The sequence below is a fragment of the Lygodium microphyllum genome, chromosome 12 (genome assembly GCF_053477565.2).
Source record: "Lygodium microphyllum isolate KBCC chromosome 12, Lygodium_microphyllum_v1.1.10, whole genome shotgun sequence".
In the NCBI taxonomy this organism is placed as follows: domain Eukaryota; kingdom Viridiplantae; phylum Streptophyta; class Polypodiopsida; order Schizaeales; family Lygodiaceae; genus Lygodium; species Lygodium microphyllum.
The window spans coordinates 139,023,847-139,031,886 of NC_141146.1; the positions used below are offsets into that span (position 1 = coordinate 139,023,847).

General features: G+C 38.9%; 1 long non-coding RNA gene across 3 annotated transcripts; it reads right to left on the reverse strand.

The window, feature by feature from the left end:
• Positions 1 to 2,778: 2,778 nt before the first annotated feature.
• LOC148028345 (uncharacterized) lies at positions 2,779 to 7,678 on the reverse strand. 3 transcript variants are annotated; one of them, XR_015692717.1, is made up of 3 exons: positions 5,855 to 7,678; positions 3,968 to 5,207; positions 2,785 to 3,886 (listed from the first exon to the last, which is right to left on the reverse strand). It is a non-coding gene; the product is annotated as an uncharacterized LOC148028345 (long non-coding RNA). The 3 variants fall into 3 exon arrangements; XR_015692716.1 differs by having other exon boundaries at positions 2,779 to 5,207; XR_015692715.1 differs by lacking the exon at positions 3,968 to 5,207 and having other exon boundaries at positions 2,799 to 3,886.
• Between the last annotated feature and the right edge of the window lie 362 nt (positions 7,679 to 8,040).

An 8,040-nucleotide genomic window follows, 5' to 3' on the forward strand; every position in this document is an offset into this window, starting at 1 on the left:
AGGTTCCGCAGAAACATTCACAAGTATTTGCCCATACACTTTACCCATTCTCTCGTTGTTGACGGGAGCAAGTGATGCGGCTTTCCTCTTGTAAACTTCGTCTTTAGTTTCCAACACCTCCTGAATTTTTTCACTCAAGGATAGACTCCTACTGGGTGGCACCCCTTGTAGAGTAAAGGTGAGTTACATCCTCAACCTTTAGCTTTTTCCCTTTCCTGGACAATTTCGGGGGAATGTTAAGGATTTCAAGGGCTTTTTGATCGTTGGAAGGCAAGGGCCTCAACACTTTATCGAACCTATACCTGATTCTGCTAATGATGCTGAAATCTTTATTCATAAGGGTAATTCTATGAGCATGCGTAGCAGCAATGTAAGCATCGTTCATGAAATCAATAAAAAAATCTTCTACGGCCTCTTGTAGAGCAAGAATGGCTGAGAGTTGCCACTTCTTATTTAGACCAGAGCCAGTTGCCACTTGAGACAATCTATCAGAGATCTCTTTAATAACTCTTATGAAAGCAGCCTTTGAAATCACGTGCTCTGTAGCTCTCTGGGCTTTTCTGATCTCACTGAAACACCTCTGTATGTAGAAGAACCGGGACTTCCTCTTTCTCTTTTGTGGCTTGGGAGGCTCAGTGGCTTCAGCAAATGTAGGCTTAGGTGCAATTGGAGGGGATGAATCCTTCAGAGGGCAAGTCTCACCCTTTGCTTCTTCAACTTCAGGAGAAGAAACATTCACTGCACTAAAATGCTTTAACTCCATGGAAGATGTTAGGCCAACACCTGATGTAGGGGGGATTTCTGTGGTAAAATGGTCTGGGGCCTTTGATGGCCCAGCTTCAGCAATATTTGAAGAGGGGTCCTCCTCAGATTCATCAAATTGTAACTTTCTTCTACCCCCACTGTCCTTCCTATCCACATACACTCTTCTTGCAGTTTGCTTTGTCCTTGCCATACAGAGGAGAAAATAGAAGAGCCAGAAAGACAAAAAGTGATATAGGAATTTTCTCAAAAATCTGACAACAACGCAGGAGGCCCAATACGGCGCGAGAAGGAACAAACAAGACAAACGAATCGTCACGCTCGCCCCGTATCGGAAACAAGAACAAAAATGCCGATATGGCGCGAGATGGAGATTTCGAACACTACAGAAGGATGCCCTTGCTCCGTATCGGAGACGAGGACAAGATGGCCAATATGGCGCGAGATGGAGATTGCAAAGACTACGGAAGGATGTCCTCGCTCTGTATCGGCGCACATGTAAGCAAAATAACCCCTTATATACCCTCGTCAACCATGACACGTGTGAGACACGTGTCTCGCACTGATTGTGCCGCGTGTCCACCTATCGTCCATATGCCACGTGTCGACTAACGATCGGTCCACGTGTTTGCCACGTGTTTGTCGGCCACATGTTGGCCAACGGCTAGTGCCACCTGTCAAAGTCCAATGGCTACTGCCACGTGTCAAAGCCCAACGGCTAGTGCCAGGTGGCATAATTGCGTGCCTACATAAGGGGGTGTCCCTCATCCGTACGGCTTTTTTTGCTTTCTTTGTGGACCTATGTTTCTTCTCCTGATACGACGCAAGAGCGAGTGTTCCTCTTTTGCGCTTTCGCCTGTTCGTGTCATTTTGGGCTTTCTTGTTCTTCTGAGTCTTCCTTCGGCGTGCCTCTTAACCTAATAGTGCACAAGGGTGCATGATCACTGATTTTGGCTCTGCCTTCTTGCGTCGTTACGGTTGCGGCCCTTTTCTTAAAGTTGCTGGTTTGCATTACCGATATGGCGCGAGTATGAACATCCGTATCTAGCATTTGAGTCTTATCGCGCCATATCAAGCACAAGTTGGAAACATGTCTGAACCCACAGATTTTCTAGGCTCCAAGGTTTTGCCAGAAACTGGGAAAAGAAGAAGGCTTTCAAAAGGCTCAAGGGCTTCAACATGTGATGAGCCTGTGCATTCTGTTTCTTCTCCATGCTCTGCTACCAGTGTCAGAATGCCAAGCACATCTCCAGGGAAGCGAAAGTCGGCAATGAGAGGTCTTGGAGTATCAGAGCTTACTGATGTCACTCCATCAGAGAGGCTTCTTGATTTTATCCTTCAGAATGGCATGGATCTCTCTTTCTATGGAGTTGTGAAGAATGTCTTTAATCTTGATTGGGACCTTGACAATGTTTTGAAATATTGTAAAAAATATATTTTGGAGGACTTTTTGGAGTTTGAAAATCTAGCAGGTCCTTCTATTGAAGTTGGTACAAATGAATATGTCCATGTTCCCATTGGGTCAACAGGAAATGAAAAATCAGTGTTTACTAAGAAGTGTGGTGCCCACTCTCTGGACAAGCTTTATGCAAGAGACATATTGGGCTCCACTCATTCCAAGAACTACAAGATGATGACAAAATCTGCTGCTTTTATTGTTTTCACCCTTGTCAAATATCCTCTAAAAGCTGATGAGCAACAGTTGGAAGGAGCAAAGTCTGCTAGCTTTTGCATGTTAGATGATCTGGCAGATGAAAAGGAAACAGAGGAGGTTGTAGATGCAGATTTTGAGGCTTCTATTGCTAAGAAGTTGGATGTTTCTCACTTCAAAGCTGAGACTATCATTGAGGAAAGCCAAGGAGATACAAACCCTCTAATTGATGAGAGTTCTCACCATATTGTTCCTACTCTACCATCTATACCTTTCAAGGAGAAGGAGTACATTTTACTATCAAATATTCAAAAACTTTTCAATCTTAGGGAAGATTATTGTCTAACAATTATTGCAGAGGCTTCTGATGCTGCAAATGGGATAATTGACACAGAGAATGAATCAAAGGAAGAGATACTCAAACTTGATAAAGAAACTCTAGACGATAAGTTTATTGATGCTGGTGAGTCCCTCTCTCTTTGTTTTGAAAAGGCCAAAGAAGCTGAGAAAGGGTTGAGTATTACTGATGAGGACTTCGATCGCATTCAAAGCCAACTTGGGATTTCCAATTTTGGAGAGAGGAGTCTGAATATGTTAAAGAATTGATTAACACCAATGAGACATCATCATCAATAAATTTATGGAATCTAGTTAAATTGGAGTACGATGAAAACCAAGTGGTAAGATAATTTTGAATTTGCTTTTACACATTGGTAGGTTTGCATTTCAGGCTCATTCAGTACGGGTTTTATTTGCAGTTGGAGATTGCTGATTCAGATAACTTCTTGGGACGTGGCAAAGGATCAAGAGCTAGTGGTAGTACATTGAAAGACATTGCACTCGGCCACTACTTGGCTAGGATTCACCCTGATTCCTTTTTAGTACTTCATAGTAGTTTCTCAGAGGATGCAGCATGGCCCATACTTTGTATTAAAGCTCTTACAAGGCTTCTAGGTTTCTCAGGATTACAATATAATGCCCACAAAGTAATGTTTTTGGAAAAGACTGCAGCAATTAGGATTTTTGGCTATGGTCCACGTTACTCTCCTTCTAGAGCAGGATACTTTTTGGCATTCATATCCTACGCCTTGGCTGCAAACCGAATTGATGTAAAATCTATAGCTGGCTACAAGAGAAAGAAATTTCTACGTTATAGAGGAAAGATTCCTGAGGAGAAAGAGAATGTGAGAGTTTTGGAAAGTTAGCTTTGTATATATTCTTTCTTATATATAAAAGTGCGACTGCTCATGTGTCATTGCCGTCTTTTATCTGCATTCTTTGAAGTTGTCGTCGAAAAAACCAATTGAATAGCTCCTCCAAAGCATTGATTTTTGTAACTCCTCCCCCATGCCTTGTGCTTCGAAAATAACTTGTGCGTGCTTGATAGTGGGATTTTTCCATGCCTTGGTTACTATAAGTTGCTAAGGGGCCATGCTCCTCCACAAAGTAAGGCCTATGAATATGAATAATATGCTGCAATACAAAGTAACACTAATTTTATACCAATTGAAAAACCTGTCAAAATAAACCCATATTAAATAAATGTTTCTTTACCAGATAAAAAGTGATATCTTTTTCTCCCCATGCCTCTTTTATCGCCTGAACAAGATTTGTGATTGATCTTTTGAACTCTTCCGCATATGTATATGTTGTCTTATGTTGCCTGAGGAGTTTCAGAAAAACATCAAGGTGTATCCAGACCTCCATTCTAAGAAACGCAAGCCTTGGAGTGCTTGCAACATTTGTTGTGATCTCACATAGCTCTCTCCAACACTCCCAAGTCGCATTCATCTGCTTTCCTGAATGGTTTCCCAAGAATCGTCTAGCTTTTGAGCCTCCCATAGAGACATCGGCCAAGATATCTCTTGTCTTTCCTGAAAGTATTGGATCCTTTCTCAAGTGAACTTAGCCCCCATAAAATCCCATTTTCGATAGTAATGCCTCGCATTTATCAATACACTCATCTGATAAAGATAATGGCTTAATGGAATATGCGTAGTCAAGATGCAACCTGAGAAGCTTATCGATTATTCTAATCTCTGCATACAAAGTACAAATATGAACATTCTTAAGAGAGATTGAAAGAATGGGATTTTAGATGTCTTCTATGTTTTTAAATTTACTCAAATCTATAGAGTCTCTATTTGGGGCTCTTCTTACCGGTCGCAAACTACTCCAATCTTTGGATCCAATACTTTCCATGCAATAAATGCAAGGATATTTTGCATTTGCACCATTACATATTCCAAGCATACATTTGATAGTTTTTAAATCAGCACTCATATGCCATTCCACATTAAAATTACCAACCCCATTAACTACCAACATTTCGCCTTCATTTTGAGACTTAATGATATTTGGAATACCTGTATGGTTGAACAACCATTTCAACGTTTGATGATTTTCAATTGGTACCTGGGCTGCACCAATCCACCAAATCTCCATCTTGGATTGGATCTTATGCAATGGAGCTTGGCCCTCACCATTGCTATGGTCCAATGCCATTTTCATGAGGCAAATGCTAATTCTTTCCATCTTCTGTCCCTTTTGAATCTGTGCTTCATCCAACTTCAAGGCAAACTTTAGAACACCATAACTTTCTTCTATTGTGATTTTATACATGTGAACCATTGCAATTTGCACCTTTTTTAGATCAACCCATATATTGTTAAACACATTGTAATCAAAAATTACCTTTTTTTTTGTTTTTCATAGGACATAGACCTTTCGATGTGAATGTAATCTCCAAAAACATGTGGAATCTTGTGATTCATGGCAATTCTTGTAGTCGAAACTACAAGAGCTCGAGGCAATCCAAATATAGTTATCCTATTGCGTTTAAGATTTTTAAACCATAATCCAGAGATAACACAATAACCTTTTCGACTTATACCCACAGTATCACATGTCTCTACAATTTCATTTGCTTTCACCGTGCCTTTTAAGTCCTTCACTAACTCTTTGAGAGTTGGATCTCTCAAATCTGCATTTTCGGGTGACTTAAGAATCCTCAAAATATCTTTCTTATTCATGGTTTCCTTCAAAAGTTCGATTCTTTCCTCATTCTCTCGGATATTGATGCCTAATATGTTAGAGACATATTTCTTTGTAAGATTTAGTCTCCTTTTCTTTGCTCTCTCACACAAGTTGGTTATATTTTTTAATGGTCTTTTCCTCTCTCTAAATCCTATTGGAGTTTCTCTCAAGCGTGTTAGCTTATCCTGCAATGACTTGTTAACATTTTTCAAAACATCAATCTGACTTGTCAACTCTAAAATATTTGTTTGTGTAGTTTCTAGTGCTTTTTTCATTTCGTGCATTTGAGCTATATATATATATAAGATGCAGAGTATAACCTCATACAGTAGCCAAGCATCCCATTGTAACCTTCTCCAACATATCTTATATAGTCATGGACATTGAAAAAAGGAGGTGATTTACCTGTAGAAGGATCCCTGGAATAAATATTTCCGTCCACCCACAAATCTATATGCTTCATTCCTTGTGTTCGCAACTTGTTGGCTTCAATCTCATCTATCAATACTCGATGATGTATACTTCTCCAAGATGTGTAAATCGGATCTAGCTGAACAGTTAGCTTGTATTTACGTGTGCTTGTGCCTGTGTTATTTGAAGAGGTATTACTAGACATTCTAGCAAATGAACCGAGCAAGAATCTCACAGTGATAGGAAGCAAGTGCAACAAAAAGAATGGCAAAAGAGAATAGTGTGTAGAAAGAAAATGCGGGAGCAAACAAATGCAAATTTCGTACAAAAATCTCGAAAATACAAAATCTCTCGAGTTCCAAGAGAAAAACGGCCGAAAAGGTGACCCCTGACCCGGATTAAAAGATGAGGGCAATTAATGGCCGACCTCTTCAATGAACCAAATATTCTCTCATTAATCACATATGGACAACCAAATTTAGAGGTTTTATTCTTCCTAAACCTCAACTAATTAGCAACTTAATCACTTTCTTACAAGTGCTATTTTTGAAGCGTTTTTGGCCCTAATGGTTGTGTTCAATGCTTACACCAAACATATAGAGTTCCAGTATCACTACTTGTCTGATTTGATTGAGTATAGGATAATAGAGCTAGTATGTTATCCAATAGACGAGAATGGAGTAGACATATTCACCAAATCTCTTACAAAGGATATTCTTTTAGTCCATATTCAAAGACTCAAACATTGGGTCGAGAATATAGTTCACTATGGGTGGATATTGAGGCACAATGTTAGATATGGTCAATGTCCCACCCTCATAAGGTGCTACCAAAGATTCATGGTGCTCAAAGTTACAAGCCCCCCATTATAAGGAAAAAGCAACTTGTGATCGCAAACATTTGAGGGATGTAAACCTATATGTTAAATGAGGTCTATATGATCAGATGGCAAAAAGATTACCTTTTGGTTCTAGCCTTTGTGTTAGATAGAATAGTTTAAGCATGTACCAACTCAAGGCACATCACATCAAGTTGCAAAGTGTGGGAGTTGTAAAGGGCCCCTATTGCTAGTCCTAAAGCCATAACCTATTAATAAAGGGAATATTTCCTAGCCAACTAATGAAGATGACTAATATGGTATATCAATCAAGTCAACTTGACCACCTTTACATCTTACGAAAAGGAAACCCCCTTGAAACCATGGTCATTTATCTTTCATTGAGTTAGAGTACTTTTAGCTAGCCTTAAGCTCTTTGCCTAGTGCCTATGTAAATTAGAATCTAAGCTTCATATGGTAGCACATGGGTAGATAGAACCACCTTTGATTTAGTCTACTTGCAATCAAAGAAATTTCATCTATTCTCTGATTTTTTGTGCACTATCTATTCCTTGCTCAAATTTTGTATGCTCCATCATGTAAATTATTACATAATGTACCCTCATGAAATCTAGTGGCAATTATGGTTTAATAAAAATGGGGGGATAGGACTATTTGATGAGTTTTGGTATATTTCAGAAGAAACTATTACAAGGAATAAGGTTTAATGCCATCTTACCTACTTGTACTAACATGCCAATATATACATTTAGACCTATAAATTTTATAGTGAAGTAATCTATGCTTACAAAGTCAAAATAGAATATGTCTATAATAAGAAGAAACAACTACTATGAAACAAAGTAAAATAGTACTTTGTGAGTGAATACATTATGCAGAATTTCTTGGAAACCTATTTTTTGCATCTTTATTTGCAAGGTTAATGTCTTCCCTAATGAATGCATGAACTCATATTTGTATTTGATGCTTGTAGGAGGCAGTGGTATCCAATCACCAACTTTGAATGCTTCCCTCTATCATTCTCCATATTCATCCTAGAATCATACACAACCATAGTAAGGATAGTGTTACTTGTGACATAGATATAGTTAATGCACATTGAGACATATATTAGAATGTGAAACATGTAGATTCATGTTTAGCATAGAAGTGTTTAGCATGCCTACTATATGGCATGATTAAATATGGATAGAGATCTAATTCAATAAGATTGAGGACCAAAGTGGTTTTACCTATCCATTTACTCATGGATGAATCTAGAAAAGGGAGAACGATAGCATTTTCCAATTTATCCTTCATGTGAGAGACCCTTTTGATTTGGTATAATAAGCTCAGAGCTTGC